Source organism: Lathyrus oleraceus, chromosome 2 (genome assembly GCF_024323335.1).
Source record: "Lathyrus oleraceus cultivar Zhongwan6 chromosome 2, CAAS_Psat_ZW6_1.0, whole genome shotgun sequence".
Lineage (NCBI taxonomy): Eukaryota > Viridiplantae > Streptophyta > Magnoliopsida > Fabales > Fabaceae > Lathyrus > Lathyrus oleraceus.
In genome coordinates this window covers 413,754,636-413,777,325 of record NC_066580.1, presented here as the reverse complement: position 1 = coordinate 413,777,325, position 22,690 = coordinate 413,754,636, and positions in this window count along the sequence as shown.

Sequence of the window (22,690 nt, the reverse complement as noted above, 5' to 3'; positions counted from 1 at the left end):
AAGCTCTTAGAAGATCCTCAATGCCTCTTGTATCTTTCACTTTGGATGAACATGGCAATGATCTTCAATTTGATTTCTCACAGGATCCCCTAACACAAAAGCACACACACATCAAAGAATCTTATGAAGTAAATCAAGAATGGACAAGAGTGAGTTTAGAGGTTTGGTCTTCCTAATCCATCTTCAACATGAAGGTCTTTTTACTCCAATTTTGCATAGGGAATGTCCTAGAAACTAAGTCCATTTGTCCATTTCTTTGCATTTGGTCCATAATAATCAAAATAAAACACAAGCACAATAGTATATACACATTTATGTGCTCAAGTGAGCAAAAGGCAAATTGCATTAACATAAACATGCGCTCAAGTGAGCAAAGGAAAAAGCAAATGAATAATATGTACAAGAATAGTAAATTGCATAAATGTAAAGAGCAAGAATTAAATGTTAATGGTTAATGGTTAGTGTTAATAGTTAGTGTGCCATAAGGCAAATTTAGCGCTATGTTAAGCAATCGTAATTGAACTTATGTAGAAGTCACAACTATCTGAGATCGGTCAATAATAATGTAGGCAACAACACAAGTTAGAGGTCTTGATTATTGAATTAAACTCCAACAACTTGTCATGCCAAAAAGGAGGTGAGAAATGATCTTGTATTGATTTAGGTCCTTTGCATGATTTAGGAAGCAATCTATCCTTAATGCAAAGTCATTCACTTGATCCATGATCAAGATGAATTAGATTTGAATCAAGGAAGATTAAACCTCCATAACCAATGCTAACCACCAATCTTTAACTCATTGATCAAAAAAAGAAAAAGAAGAAGGAGAAGAAGAATATGAAGAATTAAAGTGCATTAATGGAAATGGTATGTACTAATCAACAAGTGTTGACCAAAGATAGAGAAGATCAAGGTCAAACAATAGAAAACATAAGCAAAATGAAGATTAGAAGTCAAGAAACAAATAAAATATTTTTGGCATTTTTAATATTTAAAATAAAACTTGAATTAAAATAATAAAGAAAGGTCAAACTTCAAACTCACTTCAAATCAACCTTGAAAAGTCCAAGTGAATTATCCCAAGTTCAACATGGTTAAACAAAGTTTGACAAAAAATTTCAGAATTTTTAAAAGTCAGAAACTATTTTAAATCAATTAAAATGCATAAAAATAACCTAATTGAACTAAAATCTCCAATAAATCTCAAATCAATTAATAAATTGATGAGAAAATTTTTCATAGATCTATCATCATTCAAAGAGGTTGAAAAAATATTTTTGGATTTTTTGGATATTAAAAACTATTTTAAATGAATTAAAAATGAGCAGAAAAGAGAAAATTACTAAAAAATAGCAAATGATAAAATAAAAAATATTATAAATCATTTTTAGAAAGTAGAAATTAAAAGAAGAAGAATGAAATTGGTCCCATAATTTTTGGACCAATAACGAGAGAGATATGAATTTTTAAAATAAAGTGGAATTAAAAGAAATTAAAATCAGAAAATAGAAAATGAGAAAAAGCGTGGAGCGTTGGATCTGAGCTCATTAATTGAGCTGACACATCATGTGGATCACAGCGCGCGCCTACCAAACACGTGAGTCAAACTAATCACATGGAGCATTGAAAAAAGTCATAACAAGGGACACGTGAGATTCAATCTGGAAAAGGCCATGAACGGATGTGATTGAATCTGGAGACCAGACGGTGGTCAGCGCCACCGTCTTCTCCGACCAACTTCCGGCCACATCCAAATTTGCAGAGATTCAAAAGGCAACCAAAATTCATGATACAGGCATCATTTGAAAGCTGGGGTGATGTACATCACCCCTGTACCACTCAACTCCACTCTAGATCTCTAGATTGAGAGAAATCAGAGGTAGAAATTATGTGGTGTTCAAGTGAACTCAATGATTTTCAAAAAATTGAAAGCACAATAATGTTGCCTCTATGTAGAGGACTTCAGATCACACAATAATAAAGTAAATGGAACAATATACAAGCTGGTTCGAAGCAAAATTCAGTTGAAGAAAACCTTTGGATTTCAAGGATGTGAGTCAAGATCTTTGTATTCTTTTGCAAACAGTAAGCACTATGGATCAAGTAGAGAAGGTTTAGGAACTTTGAGATCCGAAGATTGATAAATGAAATCAAAATTCAGATCTGAAAAATTTGAAAAGAAATACAATAGTTCCTTTAGTGAGGTTTGAGTTTTCAGTTGAGCAGCAATTGGGGCGCCTTTACGTTGAGAAATTATGAAGCCAAGGCCTTGCATTTATAGATGAAGGGAGCTGCAAGCATGAGCAAAATGTGTGCATGGGTGAAGAGGCTCTCCATGCATGGGCCTGTACAGGCGCATGGAGGGCCCAATTCTGATTGGAATGGCAAGCTAAACATCACCAAATATGTTTTGGACATGCAGATGAGATGTATTTGGATCATGCATGGCAATTGAAGTGATTTTCACAAAATGCACTATTACATTGAAGTCTTCGAAAATGCCATGTCCAAAATTAAAATGCAACCCTATGAGTAATGGTTGGAAAGCTTATTGCATAAGGAACAAATGTCATGTTGATCAAAACTCCATTTGCGCCTTGGAAATTAATGAAAATTGAACTTGAAGTGTAGGGTGCAAAACATGCATGTGAGGAATTTTCAAATTTGGCCAAAGTTCAAGCCATTCTGTCTTAATGATACAAGCTCCAAATGACAAAATCTTCAACATAAAAGTTGTAGATCTTATCAAGGCAATAAATTTGGACTTAAATTTTGCATCATTTGGATTTTTTATGAAGAAGTTACGGGCACTTGAAGTTGGACTTTTTCACATTTCAATGCATTAGGTCCAAAGTGACCTATAATGTTTTGCATTATCACATGTATTTTTTGAGATTTTGTAATTTTACTCAATATAACATTTGAATCAGACATCTTAATATTTCCAATGCATTTGATCTCACCTCAAAATCATGAAAAATGAAGGAGTTATGTCCTTGGGAAGTTGACCTAAAATTAGGGTTTCAATCAAAATGACCTATAATGTCTTGGAATGGATGATGACCTTCCAAGATTCAAATAGAATTTTGATGAACATGAAAGTTGTTCATATGGTTCTTAAGAACATATTTTCTCTTAGGGTCACCTACATTTGACCAACAAATAAAAAGTTAGGTCTCAGTGTATTTCCTAATAGTCAAATGAATTGACTGATCAACTTCTCAAGTCCAAAGCTCATATCTTGATGAATTGATGATTGAGGACACTCAAATAAGTTAAAATATGCATGAAATGATGAATTAAATAACTTCCCTTGATTTTATTTGACCATGGGTTGAGGTTGCTTCATGAGCAAGGCATAGCTGATGAACAAATGAATTAAGGTTTCCTTGGGAAACAAGCCTCAAACCCTTTGATTTGCTTTGATCAAAATGATGAATTAAGATACTTGGGAGGCATGTTTGAGGGATGAGAGCTTTGAGAACCATAGCCATGCTTGATTTCATCTTCTCTTGGTCAAATCAATGCATATAGGATCTCCTAGAAGCTTTTGACCTTGTGACTGCTCAAGCTACAAACAAAAGATGTTAGTGACATATTTTTGTGCTTTTGGTTAGTAAATAAAATGAGAAAAAGCAATAATATATAATTCAAGCATGCTTGGTGATCTCAAACCAAATCACAAGAGACCCCACCCCAAAGGTGAGGAGCTAAGATGCTTATGATCCTTGAGGCAATGTAAATGCAATGTTGTGATGCCATGGGGATCTTAGGGTCAAAATTAGGGTCTTACAACAGGTTCGACTTTGGAACACAGATACGTTTGAACGTCTTAATCGGACGTTGTACAGTTGGTTAGAGGGAGAAATTGGAAAAGGTGAACGGATTAGAAGAATACAATGGCTTATGTCCATGTTCAACCAAAACAGAGAAGTGCGCGAATGGGTGGATATTAAGACCGACCAAGACGCTCGTAGGATGATGCATTACATGTTCAAAATTGTTTTGATGGTTGTAATCGCATAATTTTTGTATTCTAGTTGTTTTAATTGTTTGTGTTATTTTTTATGAACAACTGTCTTTTCGTCACAGACGTCTACTATGAAGTAAAATTAATTTTCCATATATTGCAACAGAGGTACTTTGAAATAAATTTAAGTTTCCATATATAGCAACAGAGGTACATCTAAATTTATCTGGTTGTGCTCGTTCCAACACTAGGATAGTTATTACGATTGTGACCTGGTTGACGACATGAACTACATAGTCTAACCATTTTGTTCGCCGTATCCATTTCGGTTAGAATCCGGGTGCTGTTAGGGCGACCCTTTTTCTTCCTTCGCATAACTTCGTTGTGCCAGACGATATCCCCTTGATACTCTGGCCAATAATCCTCTTTTGCCACTACCGAAAAACTAAATTTATAAACATTTGAAAGGTTGGCGACTTTGTAAACTTCAGATAGCAAGTAGGATGGATCCCTTCGAACCTTTGAGCACGCCGCGATGACATGGGAGCAGGGGCCACGAAAGGCTTGGAACCTTCCGCAGTCGCACCAACCTCTATCTAGTTCGACTTTGTACTGTCCCATCGGCATGCCCTCATTTTGATCCATGGACTCGGCAACACTAAACCAACATTTAGTTATGTCAAATACCGTAACCACGTGTGTGTTTGCTTTGGCATCTTCATGTCTGGTGAATTTCATTGAAGCATCACTAAACAACTGTCCAGATTGCAACACTGAACTCCATTTTGAGCGTCTGGTTTCAAACAACGCCCCTAGCCTGAAATATGTAGCTTGCAGCAAAGCAGTTATTGGTAGGTTACGGATGCCTTTGAAGACAGAGTTCATTGATTCCACAAGATTTGTTGTCATGTGGCCCTAACACTGACCGTTGTCGTATGCCCTAGTCCACTTCTCCAACGGAATACTATCGATCCACCGAACCGTATCTTCGTTCGACAATCTTATTTCCTCACGGTAGTGTTTGAAAGAAGGTTCTGATAATGCGTAACCTGCATTGACAACCTTCTTACGCAATGTCTTATGTTTGATTTCCCGCATGAAATTCTGAGCAATATGTCTAATACAAAACACATGCGTGAAGGAGGATTTTGCCAGCCATTGTCAATGTTATTATATGCACTGATGATTGAGGGGGGTCTATCAGAGATCAAACACAAGTTAGGCTAAGGTGCAACGTGCAATCAGAGATTTCTTAGGAAAAAACTCCATCCATCAGCAGTCTCCCCTTCAACTAGGGCAAAGGCGATCGGAAAAATATTGTTGTTCCCATCTTGTACCACTGCCATCAGTAACGTTCCTTTGTATTTTCCATACAACCATGTACCATCAATTTGTATAATTGGTTTACAGAAAGAAAAACCTATGATACATGGTTGATACGCCCAAAATAGACGATGAAATATTCTATTTCCAACAGCACACGTACCATCTGGTGTATATGCGGGCAATGTTTCCATCTTGAAAATTGTCCCGGGAGCATAGTGTTTTAGAGTCAACAAGTATTTTGGAAGTTGTTTGTAAGATTCCTCCCAATTGCCAAACACTTTTTCAACAACTTTTGTCTAGCTATCCATGCCTTCCTATATGATGGTGTGTACTCGTACTCTGCCCTAATATGCGAGATTATTGTACTCACCTTTAACGTCGGATTATCGCCAATGACAGATAATATTTCATCGCATATTAGCTGAGAGCTTAATTTACGATGATCCTGCATTGGGTTTGTCAGCATGCATGTGTGATCTGGACCCATTGATCTAATCTCCCAAGACTCGCTCCTCTTTCGGTACGAAGCTGACAACTTAAAAAGGCAGTGCTCATTCGGATAATAAACTTTATACCTCGATGCGTCAGTTCTGTCAACTCTGAAATCTGCTGATAGTTGCATGTGGAATTTTTTAATGGCTTTTACACATTCCTCTTTTGTGCGAAATGTGTCTCCTTATTTCAGAGATCCTTGCATTTACACGTAAAGATTGTACGGTACATTTGTCGAAGGTTCATCTGAACCCAAATTTAACCTTGTCATGTATTGGGGTGGGAAATATACATGACTTACTAGTATTGGCTCCTCTTCCTCTTCAGCGTTCACCATCGAATCAACCATGATCTCAGGTTCCTCTTCTTCATCGTCTGGAACATTCACCTTAGCTTGTTCGTCATCAGTCTCACAAAACACTTGTGACTGATCAATGTACTGAGACTCCTGTTGTTGATGTGGTAATATATACAACTCTATATCGTCGTAACCAGATTGTTCGTGACTGCCAAACATATGTTGAACATCATCATCATCTCGAATCTTCTTCTGATAAAATTTTACCTGGTTTTCTGCAAAACAAACTGGATTTTTATAGATGATATGAGCCACATTATTGCACTGCAATTTCTTTTCTATTCTTTGTTTCAGATGTGAAAAATTTGATCCTCGATTTATTGTAAACCGAGTCACCTCTGTGTCTCGAAAACAAAAACCGAACAACTGATGATCAAATATTTCACCTTCGACATGTGCACTGATCATATAATGTTGTGTGGAAGACATTGTGTTGAATGGAATTGAAACTGAATGCATTGCTAATTTGTTCAACTGCACAGCATAAATAGTTGGTCAATGCATTGATAACTTGGTAATTGTCTGTATAGACTTGGCCATGCATGCAGTTGATCCAGCACGCAAAGAAAAGATTGAAAAGAATACACAAGCGCCAGGGAATCAAAGAATCTCTGAGGTATGTGCCCTAAGATTCCAACCTAGGCGCCCATTCCCTAGGCGCCATAAAGTAACTGAGGCGCCAAAGGCTTGGACGCCCCTTCACAAAACAAGACAAAGGCGCCACTAGGAAGGGTGCCCCTTCCAATTGTCCTACACTAAGGCGCCAAGAGGAAGGGCGCCTTTTCCTTGCATGTGAGGCATCACATGTAGACGCCAAACTCAAGGGCTCGTCTTCCCTTGCATGTGATTTTTTCACATGCGCCAAGAAGATTCCTCACATGCTCTTCCATGCTGAATTTTGTCATTCTTGTCTCCTCTTGCCTTTCCATGCAACCAATCACACTCTTTTTAGGTTTCCAAACCTACTCACTCATTCATCTATAAATAGTCTCTCATATCAGCAATATCAAATCATCTTCATCAATACTCAAGTATTTCTTCTACCACATTTCTTTCATCTACCAAACTCAAGCTTTGCAAATTCGAATCATGTCTTTGTTAACTATGGGCGATGAACACAGAGGCACAATCGAGAATATCTCGGCATTTGTATGTTATCTCTCTCTTTTAGTTACTATTTTTGGATTACTTCTAATACATATCTTCTTTGTGTTATACCTTTGCAATCTCTCTCTTTTTAGTTTCTATTTCTGGATTACATCTAATACATATCTTCTTTGTGTTATACCTTTGTAATATCTCTCTTTTTAGTTTCTATTTTAGGATTACTTCTTATACATGTGTGTTTGTTGAGTATGTATTTCTTCTTCTAATTGTATTTTCTTATTTTTTTGTTATTAGGATCCGAAGCTGTTTAGATGCCGTGTACATGAATATGTACCCCACGATCCTTTAATAGAACCATATATATTAGAGGATGTGGATTTGGAAATCTACTAAACATTGTTTCGTACTCGGTGGACTACAAGTTCATTCTGGCTTTGTTGGAGAGGTGGAGACCCGATACCCACACATTTCAACTTCCGATTGGTGAGTGTACCGTCACACTTGAGGACGTGTACATGTTGTTGGATCTTCGTATAGATGGAAAGACAGTGAATGGGCAAGTTAACCAAGACAACAATATATGCAATGAATTACTGGGTGCCCCTTTGTTAGACGACGAAACTAAGGGAGACACATCCGGTCAAGCAAGGGGGCAAGGTATAAATTTAAAATATCTTAAACAATATTATGCCAATATAGTATTGTCCGACGATTCAACCGAGTATGAGAAAATAATAAAAGCTCGGTGTTATATTATGATTTTATTTGGTAACTTTTTGTTTCCAGAAAGTACAGGTAATTCTGTGAATATAATGTATTTACCTTTATTACGCAACATCAATAAGGTAAAACACTTATAGTTGGGGTTCAGCTGTGTTGGCCCATCTATATAGTGCAATGTGTAGAACTGCAAAAAAGAATACTTGTACTTTTTTTTCATGTGCTTATTTGCTTCAAGCTTTGGGGTGGTCTAGGATGTTGTCGCTCGCCCCGATAAATGAGCGCTCATTCGTGTTCCCCTTTGCAACCAAGTAAGTCTATCACTTTACCATTCGCCATTTAGTTAATTATATTTATTATTTAAATTAACAGTAAATAATATTTTTCACTTCTTTATATTATCTTAGGTGGTCACTAAGGAGAATGAACTACAATAGGTGTCTGAAACACGCTATTGTAGTCTATCAAAATCTATTGGACCACATTGGACATGATGATGTAATACTCCTACCAAACTATATTTTAATTTAAAAATACTTCTCAAATTATTTTCCATCTAACAATTTGGTATTTTTTTCCAGTTTGTTTGGAGGCCATATCTAGGTCTGAATCATGATGTGAACCATGACGATGCTGCAGTTTGGACAGCGAAGACACCGATTATCCAATTCACTACAGTTGAAATGCACCAAAGTGACCGGGTCAAACTGCAGTTCAGAAGGCTACAACATATTCCAGAATCTTCCACGTGTTTGGGGAATTGGCATCAAAAAAGGGTCGATGCACAGTGAGATTATTCTGACTAGAGAGACTTTGCGAAAGACATGTGTCGTCAATGGAGGAATCGACGACAACACATCTTGAACGAACTAGTCATCCAAGGTGCAAGACCGACTCAACAATATATGGCATGGTTTAGGTCTGTAACAACTCAACAATTTGTATCTGAGCCGCGGTATTTGATGGATCCGCGCCAACTTGCTTCGTCATCGTATGCCCCACATCAATTCACCACCCAACACCAATGTGAACTCACCCAAACTCAACAACCAACCACACAACATCAACCGACTGTAGCACCTCAAATTTTCACCCTCCATTCATGCATTCATTTCATTTTTAGGTCATTGACATTACATTAACATTACATTAATAGTGCATAGTACATTGCATCTTATCAGTCAAGACTGGCATCAGGAGAATTCCTCAGTGCAAAAGAGCAAGGTTTTTCCTTGAGATGGAAGCCCTATGGCTATTCTAAAGATCTTATATGAACCCAAGGTTCATTTTGAAGCAACTTGACTAAGTGTTGAAGGCTCAAAGTCCACAGTGCAATTTCAGGTCATCTGGGGCCCATAAAAGTCAATTGAAAGTCAACTGAGGGCTAGGAGTTGGAGAAATGGTTTGAGACACTTCATTCATGTCCCAAAGAGGTTTATTCAACATGTCAAACTCATACCTTGAAGATTTTGAAGCCAGATCAAAAGTTTCCCAAAATGGAAAGTGACCTGTAATTTCAAGTTTCCAAAAATGGCAAGTTTTTGGACCAACTTCAACTTGACTTTCCAACATCAAAGAGGCTTTAAATGAAATTTTGTCCAACATGAAAGTTGAAGATATTTCTCTCTAATTTCCAGAAAGTCTAAGATCATGAGCATCTGATGAATGGTTGAGAAGATATGATCAAATCATTGCCAAGTGTGCATGGAACTTCAAAAGGCCATAACTTTTGACTCATAACTCCAAATTGAGTGCTCCTTTTTGCATAATTCTTCTCATGACATGAACTTTCCAAATCCATCAAGGCATCGCATGAAATTTCATCACATGACCATTTGTTCAATCATGCTCATTTTGGAGGGAAAATCATGAATTTGAATTTGGTGCCTCATATGAGCTTTTTAACCATTCCAACATGTTCATAAGAGGGTTTTAAGTGAAATTGCATGACCATATGCACTGTTCACGTGGGATTGCATGCATGGGGTGGAAAAACCAATTTTTGCATAACACCTCTTTTCTCACTAAAATCTCATTAACCATGCTTAATTGTAATTAGGAAATGGATTAGGCCAGCATGTAAATAGTAAATCCTAACAGAATTCTCATAATTCACAATTCTAGATCTAGATTGAAAATTTCCCTCCAAATTTTCTCTCCACCATAATTCAAAAATTCTTCAAAGAACACTTGATTTTTATTGCATATTCTGCTTTCTTGATCCTCAATTAGTAGAATCCAAGCCATTGATTGAAGAAATTGGTGAAGAATCAAGCAATTCCATACATGAACATGAACATGAACATGAACATAGAGTTTTGAAGATTTAGCTAGATCCAAGCCATTCCAAGAGTTGATTTGTGGTCCAGAAGTGATAACAAGGTTGATAGAAGAGGTTTGGATGTTGCTAGACACCTGAATCCAATACTGCCATTGTTGGAGCTTCAAGAGGTCAAATTTTCGAGTAGCTTAATTCTTGTTTTTATTGCCATAGACTTGTAGCTCGTTGCTTGCTGATTCTACTGATATAAAAATCTTGAAAAATGGATAAGTATTCATGGAGATATGATGAATTGAAGTTTTGAGTTCATGTATGTTTTATGTTCGATTTGCACGATACAGGATGTTTTAGGCCGAAATAATGATAGATTTGGATTCCTCATGTTGTAAGCTTTCCATTGGTGTATGCATTTCGAAATTCTGCAAAAAAAATTAGGAGACGTTACTGTTCACCACCGTCTTCATGAGGAAGACAGTGGTTTCCGCCTTGCCCCGCCGCTAGCGCCTCCGTCTGCAATTGATGAGTTGGCTAGGGTTCTTTGACAGCGTGTGTCCATGCAAGCGCATCGTTGGCGTATCCATTGGCCTGTGTGCTTTTGACTTCGCTCGCGTGGCTGTTGACCAGCTGAGTTGGCACGCCAACTCATTAAGTGGAGTGATGCGTTTTGGACGCTCCTCACTTCGATTCTGGACTCCAGCGCGTTTTCAAAATTAATCATCATTTCCTCTTTCCCTCCATTATCATGTTTTCACATTTTTTTTCAATATTTTCCTTAACTTCCAAAAATCACCAAAAATAGTATAATGATCCAATTAATTCCAGGTTTTTTCCTATATGATCATATGATTGTCTTCTATTTTTTGATGTGAATTTCTGGAATTGTGCCTGGCTGGAATTTTAATTGTGCTAGACTAATTGAACATGTGTGCATTTGTGACATGCCTCATTCAAACTAATGTGAAATGCTCAATAATGATCCAGTTGCCATGAAATTTTGTGTGCTGATTCTCAACATGTTGTGTGATTTTTGAGGTTTGGTTGTGCATTTTTATCATTTTTCATTTCTGTTTTAGGCATGTGCTAATATGGTGTGACAATGTGTGTCATACAATTTGATATTGATCTTCTCCATTTTCATTGCCTTGCCAATTGAGCTCCTCTGTTTATAATTTTTGGCATGATGATTGTGTTTGATATGTTGATTGCTCATAAAAATTTCTAGAATTGTTTGAGTCATTTCTGTTTTAATATGGAATTTTGATTCTTGATGACCAATTGTATGCACCTTTTGCTTTCCTTGCCTTCTCTTGGTTGAATGATGACTTTGCTTAATGCTTTTGACTTGGTCCTTTTTAGGACATGTTCTTACTTGTTTAAAGTTGCTTCATGTTGAGTACTAGCTTCTGTTTTGAATTTTTTCTCCACCTTTGACCCTAGGCTTTGCCCTAGGGGTTTTGTACTCATCTTTTGAGTTTTGCATTTCAGGTTCAAGCTTATAGTCCTAAGGGATGATGTTGATCTCATGATTTGAGATGCCTTTACTCTGTCCACTAACCCTTGCTGTTTGTAGGTCATTTGAGATGAGGAAACAATTTGAATGCTTGCACATAAAGCTTGCTTGTTGTGTATATTGGGAACCACTGTTGTTAACTGTTGATTGTTTGTCTGAACATAGTACTAATTGTTTAGCTCTTCTTACAAGTACTTTAGCCGCTTTAACTCATTGCTTGAGTTGCTTTGCTTGTGGTTGGCATACCACCTAGGTAACTTCTTATTCTCCATGTAGTCTGGAAGACCTGTCATATTCTTTGGCAGACACCTGTCTGAAGCCCTCCTTAAGAGGCAATGTTTGTGGTTGTTTATGTTTGTGCCATGTACTTCAAAGACCTCCTAAGTGAAGAGGCATTGGCAGATAGAAGGGATGTGCAGTCCATCCCCTGCTATTCAGTTGAGTCATTCATCTTGCTCGCACTACATGCTGATGCATTTTGAATAAACACCTAAGATCATTGTATATAGTCAGTCAGGTGGAGTAGAGTCCCGCATTCTGGACTCCCACACCTTCATTGATTTGAAGCTCACCCAGACCCGGGTTAAGAGCCATGAGGTCTTATCCTCATTACCCTTTCATCTGCTCACCCTGACGGTCAATGTCAGTGGTTAAGAGCCTCAGATACCCTTCCAGCCGACTTGTTTGTCGAGGTTGATATGACCCATTGACTAAAGCCCAGCCTTGATGTTTGAGCCCCTTGTTGGTGTGTTTACTTCATGCCGTATGTGTTTGTGTGGTGTGATTGTATCCCCATAGGATTGCTAGACTTCACATAGTCTCTCGTTTGCATGTCAATTAAGGTAGCACGGTTCCTTCGTCTAGGACTTCCTTTCTTGTGTGAGCTTTCCTAAAACACAAACAAACATTATCCCCTCTTAAGGACACGTTAACTCCTTCTATCACATGTGAGTAAGTCTCCAAAGGTCGAGCATCCGGTAGATTGCGTAGTGACGTTGTTCACATAAAAAACACAAAACAAATAGAAATAGTTTAGCCGAACTACGACAACTCTGATTCTCATGTCCAGATGAGATACGTAGGCACGAGATGCGATGTCTTGTCGAGTTTGACTAACAACTAACTTTAATCCTTTTCTCTCGCCCTCGTTGCGATCGAGACCTTCCTTTTCTCTTGCCCTAGTTGCAATCGAGACCCTCATTCTTCTTGTGTGTGTGCTTGGAGTCCGACGTAAGTCCAGCGATTGGCAGTCGGTTTCCTGTGTGTGTTTGTTTGTGCGGAGTCTGACGTAAGTCCAGCGATTGGCAGTCGGTTTCCTGTTTGCGTGTCTGCGTGTTCGGAGTCTGATGTAAGACCAGCGATTGGCATTCGGTTTCCTGTTTGCGTTTCTTTTGTGGAGTCGGATGTAAGCCCAGCGATTGGCATTCCGTTTCCAGTTTGTGTTTGGGGTGTTTGCTCTGACGTCTCAGCGTCTCGTTTTAGTGTTTTATTTGGCGTGCGTTAGTCGAGCTACGAGTGCTCTGATTCTTACTCTGGTTAGAGAAGATACGTATGCATAGGATGCGAGGTCCTAGCGAGCACGTTCCCGTTCCCCGAACTACGTTGACTCTGATGTTTGTGTCTGACAAACTACGTAGGCCCAGGATGCGACATCCTGCCGAGTCACCTCCTTCCGTCTTTCATCTGTGTTTCCTTCCAGTATGTGTGTGCAGTTTTGAGCAGTTTTAGCAACCTTTCTTATATTCTTCTGAGCGTGGATCCCGTCGAGTACGACGGATGCGTAGGGGTGCTAATACCTTCCCTTCGCATAACCGACTCCCGATCTTATCAACCTCTGGTCGTAAGACCATTTCCTTTCCAGGTTTACTTCGAGCGTTTCCTTTCCCTTCTTTGGGATAAATAATGCACGGTGGCGGCTCTGTTTCTTTTTCCCGCCGGTTTTTCGCGTAATGCGACACCGACCACATACACAAATCAACCACACACCCAACATCGCAACCCGTTCATGGCAACCACCCAACAACGAACCATCCAACGTCGCAATCCATTCATACCACCCACCCAAACACAAAACCAAGAACCAAACCCCGTAACCACAACCGTCTATAGCCCAAATGATTCATATGAGTCACGTCATCGTAGTCCCCCACCAATTAACATCCAACCATTGTTTAACTATAGTACGCCCCAAGAACCATTGCTTCGTTTTCAAAACGACTCAATGGCCCAATTTGGGCAACTATACCATCCCCAATTCACCCAACCCCAACGCCCTAACTACGATGACATGGACACCGAACTCCATTACGGAAGCGCCGTTGGCTAGAGCTGTAACACCCTTCTAAATACCCCAAATATTTAATTAAAATAACAACAATTAAATCATACATATCAGAGTAAATATTGTCACTCAAGGGTGTCACATAACAACTTCTTCACATAATTCAACATAAAAGCAGTCATACTCAATTTTATTCGACATAACAACTTCTTTAACAATACGCAGCGGATAAAATATTTCAACATCTGTAATTCATCAAAATTAACATTTATTCGACAATTCAAACATCCCGTCCCGATGTTACATCTATCAGAGCATGACCCTCTAACCACACTAGACTTCAAGCACTAGCTCCTACTCAACTCACTGCTCGTTACCTGAAAAATATTGTAAGGGTGAGTTTCTCAATCGATATAACAAATATTATAAATCATCATGTTATGTTAAGTAATTCTACACGTTAATCACCCAAATCATATCATGCATGCGGTAACGGCACATTCAACTCAATTATCATACGCAAATACAACGTAAATACAACTCAATAACAACATAAAATGCAACTCAATGAGACTCGACTCTTTATGCATGTGGTACCATTTGGAGTAAAACTCCCAACTTAAAATCATTGCCAGTTTAGTGGGCATCAAGGCATAAGCCTTCAACTTTCAACTTAAAATTTTGCCAATCCAGGCCAACGTGGTGTGAGCAAAAGCCCCATAATTTTTGCCAATCCAGGCCAACGTGGTGTGAGCAAAAGCCCCGACTTAATGCATATGAATGTCTATGGCATGTACGACTTGAACTCAACAACATAAGAATAACAGCAACATAACAGTTTTTCTTTCAACAAAACAACTTATAATCAACTTTGGCTCATCAGCCTACAACTCAGTAATTTTCAACAAAGCAACTTAGAATCAACCTTGGCTCATCAGCCTACAACTTAATATTTTCAACAAAACAACTTATAATCAACTTTTCAACATATTTGCATCGGTATTTCACAACATAAACTCAACAATTTTATTCATCACAATTAACTGAAATAGGCCAACTACCAATTGCATTTACAACATAAAAATCAACTATTTTTCCACACTGCAACAGTGTTAACCGGTTAACGCTATAGGTTAACCGGTTAACGCAGGACAAAAATACCATTTCTGGCAAAAACGCAACAGTGTTAACCGGTTAACGCTATAGGTTAACCGGTTAACGCAGGCAAAACTCAACATTTTCTCAATTTATAACAGTGTTAACCGGTTAACACCCTGGGTTAACCGGTTAACGCAGGCGAAACAGCAGTTCCTGCGCTAACACAAGGCAGAATGCAGAGTTTCCGCATTTTCCGCCGTTGGAGGACTTCCGGACCTCCGATTCAACTTCCGTAAAAAGCTATACGCCCAGAAATTCACAATACACTCAAACACAAATTCAATTTCAGCTTTTATACAACTTATTCAACATAATTTCTCAGCATTCTAAATCCCAATTAGGGTCAATCGACGGCTTATCACTACCCATTACATGTTAATCGATAATACCCATTAAACGACGATAAACCCCCCTTACCTTAACAATCCGGCAACTCTTCGAGTTTCAAGCTTTTCCGTTCTCCAACCTTTGCTCTACAGCTCTTCTCTTGCCCTTTTCCTCTTCTCTGCAGCTTCTCAACTTTTCACGTGAAAACCTTTTCCAACAAATGAAAACCTTTTCTTTATTCCCACTTATATATTTTCCCATAATAATTATTATTCCAAATAATAATAATAATAATAATAATCCAATAATCCAATTTATTTTAATTAAATTAATAAAATAATATTAACTCAATTAAATAATTCTCTTATTTTAATCGGGGTGTTACAACTCTCCCCCACTAAAAGAGTTTTCGTCCTCGAAAACATACCTCAAGCAAATAACTCTGGATAGGACTCTTTCATCTGACTCTCCCGTTCCCAAGTCACATTGCCACCTGCTGGTCCTCCCCAGGCTACCTTCACTAAGGCAATCTCTTTACCCCGCAACTGCTTCAACTCTCGATCCTCAATCCTCATAGGCGATGTCTCAACAGTCAGGTTGTCTCTCACATGTACATCATCTACTTGGACTACATGCGACGGATCATGAATGTACCTCCTCAACTGAGACACATGAAAAACCTCATGCAAATTCGCAAGTGACGGCGGTAAAGCGATACGATAGGCTACTTCTCCTATCCTCTCCAGAATCTGATAAGGACCAATAAATCGAGGTGTCAACTTCTTCGACTTCAAAGCCCGACCAACACCTGTTATCGGAGTAACACGAAGAAACACATGATCTCCCTCTTGGAACTCAAGTGACTTCCTCCTCTTATCATGATAACTCTTCTGACGACTCTGAGCAATTCTCATCTTTTCCTGAATCATCTTAATCTTTTCTGTAGTCTGTTGAACGATCTCCGGTCCAACCACAACACTCTCACCGGACTCATACCAACATAAAGGTGTCCGACATCTCCTACCATACAAAGCTTCAAACGGCGCCATACCAATGCTCGAATGAAAACTATTGTTGTAGGTAAACTCAATCAAAGGCAAATAACAATCCCAAGCACCTCCCTTTTCCAAAACACAAGCTCTCAAAAGATCCTCTAATGACTGAATCGTCCTCTCAGTCTGACCATCAGTCTGCGGATGATATGCAGAACTCAATCTCAGCTTAGTTCCCAAAGCCTTCTGCAAGCCTTCCCAGAATTTCGATGTAAATCTAGGATCTCTGTCCGAAACAATACTCGACGGGATACCATGCAAGCTTACAATCTTCTCAATATACAACTCAGCTAGTCTTTCTAACGGATAATCCATTCTGATCGGAATAAAATGAGTCGATTTCGTCAATCTATCAACAATCACCCAAATGGCTTCAAAATTCTTACTTGTCCTCGGTAACCCAGAAACAAAATCCATACTGATACTATCCCATTTCCACTCTGGAATCGCCAACGGTTGCATTAGCCCAGACGGCTTCTGATGCTCAATCTTTAACTTCTGACAAGTCAAACAAGAATAAACGAAACTCGCGATTTCTTTCTTCATTCCTGGCCACCAAAATAACTTCTTTAAATCATGATACATCTTCGTAGCTCCAGGATGAATACTCAATCCACTACGATGTCCTTCTTCAAGAATACTCTTCTTAAGTTCGGTAACATCCGGAATACACACCCGACTACCAAATTTCAAAATACCATTCTCGTCAACTCTGAATTCGCCACCTTGACCTTGATTCACTAGAGTCAACTTATCAACCAAAAGCATATCAGATTTCTGACCCTCTCTGATCTCCTCCAGAATACCACTTGTTAACTTCAACATTCCCAATTTAACACTATTGTGAGTACTCTCACACACCAAACTCAAGTCTCTAAACTGCTCAATTAAATCCAATTCCTTAACCATTAGCATAGACATATGTAATGATTTCCGACTCAATGCATCAGCCACTACGTTTGCTTTACCCGGATGGTAATTCAAACCAAAGTCATAATCCTTCAGAAACTCTAACCATCTTCTCTGTCTCATATTCAGCTCTTTCTGATCAAACAAATACTTTAAACTCTTATGGTCACTGAAAACCTCAAATCTTGACCCATACAAGTAGTGCCTCCATAACTTCAGAACAAATACCACGGCTGCCAACTCTAAATCGTGTGTCGGATAGTTCCTTTCATGAACCCTCAGCTGTCTCGAAGCATAAGCTATAACCTGCTTATTCTGCATCAATACACCACCCAAACCCAACAATGAAGCATCACAGTAAACCTCAAATGGTTCCGACGAACTCGGTAATATCAGAATAGGAGCAGTAGTCAGCCTTCTCTTTAACTCTTGGAACCCTTCTTCACATTTTGAGTCCCAAACAAATGCTTGCCCCTTTCTAGTCAACATCGTCAACGGTAACGCCAACTTAGAAAACCCTTCAATGAACTTCCTATAATACCCAGCCAAACCAAGGAAACTTCGAATCTCAGCAACAGACTTCGGAGCTTCCCACTTAGATACCGCTTCTATCTTAGAAGGATCCACAGCAACACCACTTCTTGAAATCACATGACCAAGAAAACTTACCTCTTCTAACCAAAATTCACACTTGGACAATTTAGCAAATAACTTCTTTTCCCGTAGAACTTCTAAAACCACTCTCAATTGCTCAGCATGCTCTTCTTCAGATTTCGAATACACCAAAATGTCATCAATAAACACCACAACAAACTTGTCTAGGTACGGATGGAAAATCCTATTCATATACTCCATAAATACTCCAGGCGCATTAGTCACACCAAAAGGCATTACAGAATACTCATAATGTCCATACCTGGTTCTGAAAGCAGTCTTCTGAATATCCTCGGTTTTCACACGAATCTGATGATACCCAGATCTCAAATCTATCTTGCTGAACACACTTGCACCAACCAATTGATCCATCAAATCATCAATCCTCGGCAACGGATACCGATTCTTGATCGTCACTTTATTCAGTTGTCTGTAGTCCACACACAACCTCATAGTACCTTCTTTCTTCTTGACCAACAACACTGGCGCACCCCACGGTGACACACTCGGACGAATAAATTTCTTATCCAACAGATCTTCCAACTGACTCTTCAATTCAGTTAACTCAACAGCAGACATACGGTACGGAGCCATCGATATCGGTCTAGTGCCAGGTACCAAATCAATCGAGAACTCCACTTCGCGTTCTGGTGGTAATTTGTTCACCTCTTCAGGAAACACATCAGGAAAATCACACACCACGGCTAGATCACAAATTACCATCTTATCCTTGGCCTCCAAAGTTGCTAACAGCATGAACAACTCTGCTCCCTCAGCTACTGCCTCATCCACTTGCCTTGCTGATAGGAACAAACTCTTTCCTTCTTCAATCTCAGGAAAGATCACCGTCTTATCAAAACAATTGATAGAAACTCGGTTGAACACCAACCAGTTCATACCCAGAATAACATCAATCTGCACTAGTGGAAGACACACTAGGTCCATCCCAAAGTCTCTACCAAAAATACTCAAAGGACAATTTAAACAAACCGAAGTAGTAGTCACTGAACCCTTCGCAGGAGTATCAATTACCATACCACCAAACAGCTCAGATATCCCTAACTTAAGTTTCACAGCACAATCCAAAGATATAAAGGAATGAGTCGCACCTGTGTCAATAATAGCTACAAGAGGAAAGCCATTAATATAACACGTACCTCGGATCAAACGATCATCTGCAGAAGTCTCAGAACCCGATAAAGCAAAGACCTTGCCTCCTGACTGATTCCCTTTCTTCGGCTTCTGACACTGACTTCCAATATGCCCTTCTTCTCCGCAATTAAAACAAATCACTTCCTTGTGCTTGCAATCAGCTATTGCATGCCCAGTCTTACCACAGCGAAAACACCTCTTCACTTCAGCAGTACATACATTACTTTTATGACCAGCCTGACCACATTTGAAGCAAACTATACCAGTAGGAGCACCTCCCCTACTAGTCCTCTGAGCCGGAGCAGCTACTTGTTTCCCTTTTCCAGCTGGAACATCATACGGCTTGCCACGGTTTTGATGTTGTTTGCCTCTGCGATCACTGACAACCTTGTAATGAGCATTATTGTCCTCTTCAAATATCCTGCAGCTATCAACCAACTCAGTAAAAATGCGTATCTTCTGATACCCAACAGCCTTCTTAATTTCAGAGCGCAATCCATTTTCAAACTTGATGCACTTTGAAAATTCAGCACCAGCACCAGTGTAATGAGGATAAAATTTGGACAGCTCCACAAATTTCGCAGCATAATCCGTGACAGACATGTTTCCTTGCTTCAGCTCAAGGAATTCAATTTCCTTCTTACCACGGACATCTTCCGGATAATACTTTCTCAGGAATTCCCTACGGAATACATCCCAAGTAACGTCTTCACCCGCCACGGTCAACCTCTCATGAGTCTCTAGCCACCAGTCATCAGCTTCGACTGCTAGCATGTGAGTACCATACCGAACCTTCTGAGCTGGAGTGCAATCCATAACACGGAAGATTCTCTCAATCTCTTTCAACCATCCCAAAGCTGCATCTGGATCATGCTTCCCTTTAAACACCGGCGGATTCTCTCTCTGAAAAGTCGCCAAGCTACGTGATCCAGCATCTCCACCAGCATTTGGCAAGTTCTGCACAGCTTGTGCCATTGCTTGCATTGCGGCAGCCATTGCAGCGTCATTCCTTCCAGCCATTTCAACTTATCAATGCAACACAACTTAAAGTTAGATTGGTAACAATACACAATTGTTAGACAAAACGACACGACAACTGGCCGGACGGACCGACCTGCTCTGATACCACTAATGTAACACCCTTCTAAATACCCCAAATATTTAATTAAAATAACAACAATTAAATCATACATATCAGAGTAAATATTGTCACTCAAGGGTGTCACATAACAACTTCTTCACATAATTCAACATAAAAGCAGTCATACTCAATTTTATTCGACATAACAACTTCTTTAACAATACGCAGCGGATAAAATATTTCAACATCTGTAATTCATCAAAATTAACATTTATTCGACAATTCAAACATCCCGTCCCGATGTTACATCTATCAGAGCATGACCCTCTAACCACACTAGACTTCAAGCACTAGCTCCTACTCAACTCACTGCTCGTTACCTGAAAAATATTGTAAGGGTGAGTTTCTCAATCGATATAACAAATATTATAAATCATCATGTTATGTTAAGTAATTCTACACGTTAATCACCCAAATCATATCATGCATGCGGTAACGGCACATTCAACTCAATTATCATACGCAAATACAACGTAAATACAACTCAATAACAACATAAAATGCAACTCAATGAGACTCGACTCTTTATGCATGTGGTACCATTTGGAGTAAAACTCCCAACTTAAAATCATTGCCAGTTTAGTGGGCATCAAGGCATAAGCCTTCAACTTTCAACTTAAAATTTTGCCAATCCAGGCCAACGTGGTGTGAGCAAAAGCCCCATAATTTTTGCCAATCCAGGCCAACGTGGTGTGAGCAAAAGCCCCGACTTAATGCATATGAATGTCTATGGCATGTACGACTTGAACTCAACAACATAAGAATAACAGCAACATAACAGTTTTTCTTTCAACAAAACAACTTATAATCAACTTTGGCTCATCAGCCTACAACTCAGTAATTTTCAACAAAGCAACTTAGAATCAACCTTGGCTCATCAGCCTACAACTTAATATTTTCAACAAAACAACTTATAATCAACTTTTCAACATATTTGCATCGGCATTTCACAACATAAACTCAACAATTTTATTCATCACAATTAACTGAAATAGGCCAACTACCAATTGCATTTACAACATAAAAATCAACTATTTTTCCACACTGCAACAGTGTGAACCGGTTAACGCTATAGGTTAACCGGTTAACGCATGACAAAAATACCATTTCTGGCAAAAACGCAACAGTGTTAACCGGTTAACGCTATAGGTTAACCGGTTAACGCAGGCAAAACTCAACATTTTCTCAATTTATAACAGTGTTAACCGGTTAACACCCTGGGTTAACCGGTTAACGCAGGCGAAACAGCAGTTCCTGCGCTAACACAAGGCAGAATGCAGAGTTTCCGCATTTTCCGCCGTTGGAGGACTTCCGGACCTCCGATTCAACTTCCGTAAAAAGCTATACGCCCAGAAATTCACAATACACTCAAACACAAATTCAATTTCAGCTTTTATACAACTTATTCAACATAATTTCTCAGCATTCTAAATCCCAATTAGGGTCAATCGACGGCTTATCACTACCCATTACATGTTAATCGATAATACCCATTAAACGACGATAAACCCCCCTTACCTTAACAATCCGGCAACTCTTCGAGTTTCAAGCTTTTTCGTTCTCCAACCTTTGCTCTACAGCTCTTCTCTTGCCCTTTTCCTCTTCTCTGCAGCTTCTCAACTTTTCACGTGAAAACCTTTTCCAACAAATGAAAACCTTTTCTTTATTCCCACTTATATATTTTCCCATAATAATTATTATTCCAAATAATAATAATAATAATAATAATCCAATAATCCAATTTATTTTAATTAAATTAATAAAATAATATTAACTCAATTAAATAATTCTCTTATTTTAATCGGGGTGTTACAAGAGCCCCTCCGGATATTGGGAGCAAATGATGACACATCTGTCAAATACCGCCGGAACTTCTGCCGGACCTTCCAACCAGCTATCGCTCGATCAGGTTAGCACCCAAAGACCATAAACACCTCAAGAAAATCGTGGGAGACCTCGGAGACAACCTAACGCACCGGGATGTGGAACCGGGGGACGTTATAATCGGGCGGGTCATTAGGTTTTTGGTCTTTCCAATGTAACCAATTATTACATATTTAATGAATTTATTTTATTTTCATTTTTATTTCTTATGTATTAAATAATAAATATTAAAAACCAAAAATATTAAAAAAAAAACTAAAAAAAATTAAAAAAAAATACTAGGAGGGGGTGTATGCGCCGGATATGGTGGCGCATATACACCTACCACACAAAGGGCACATAGGCGCCAGATGCATGGGCGCCTCCTC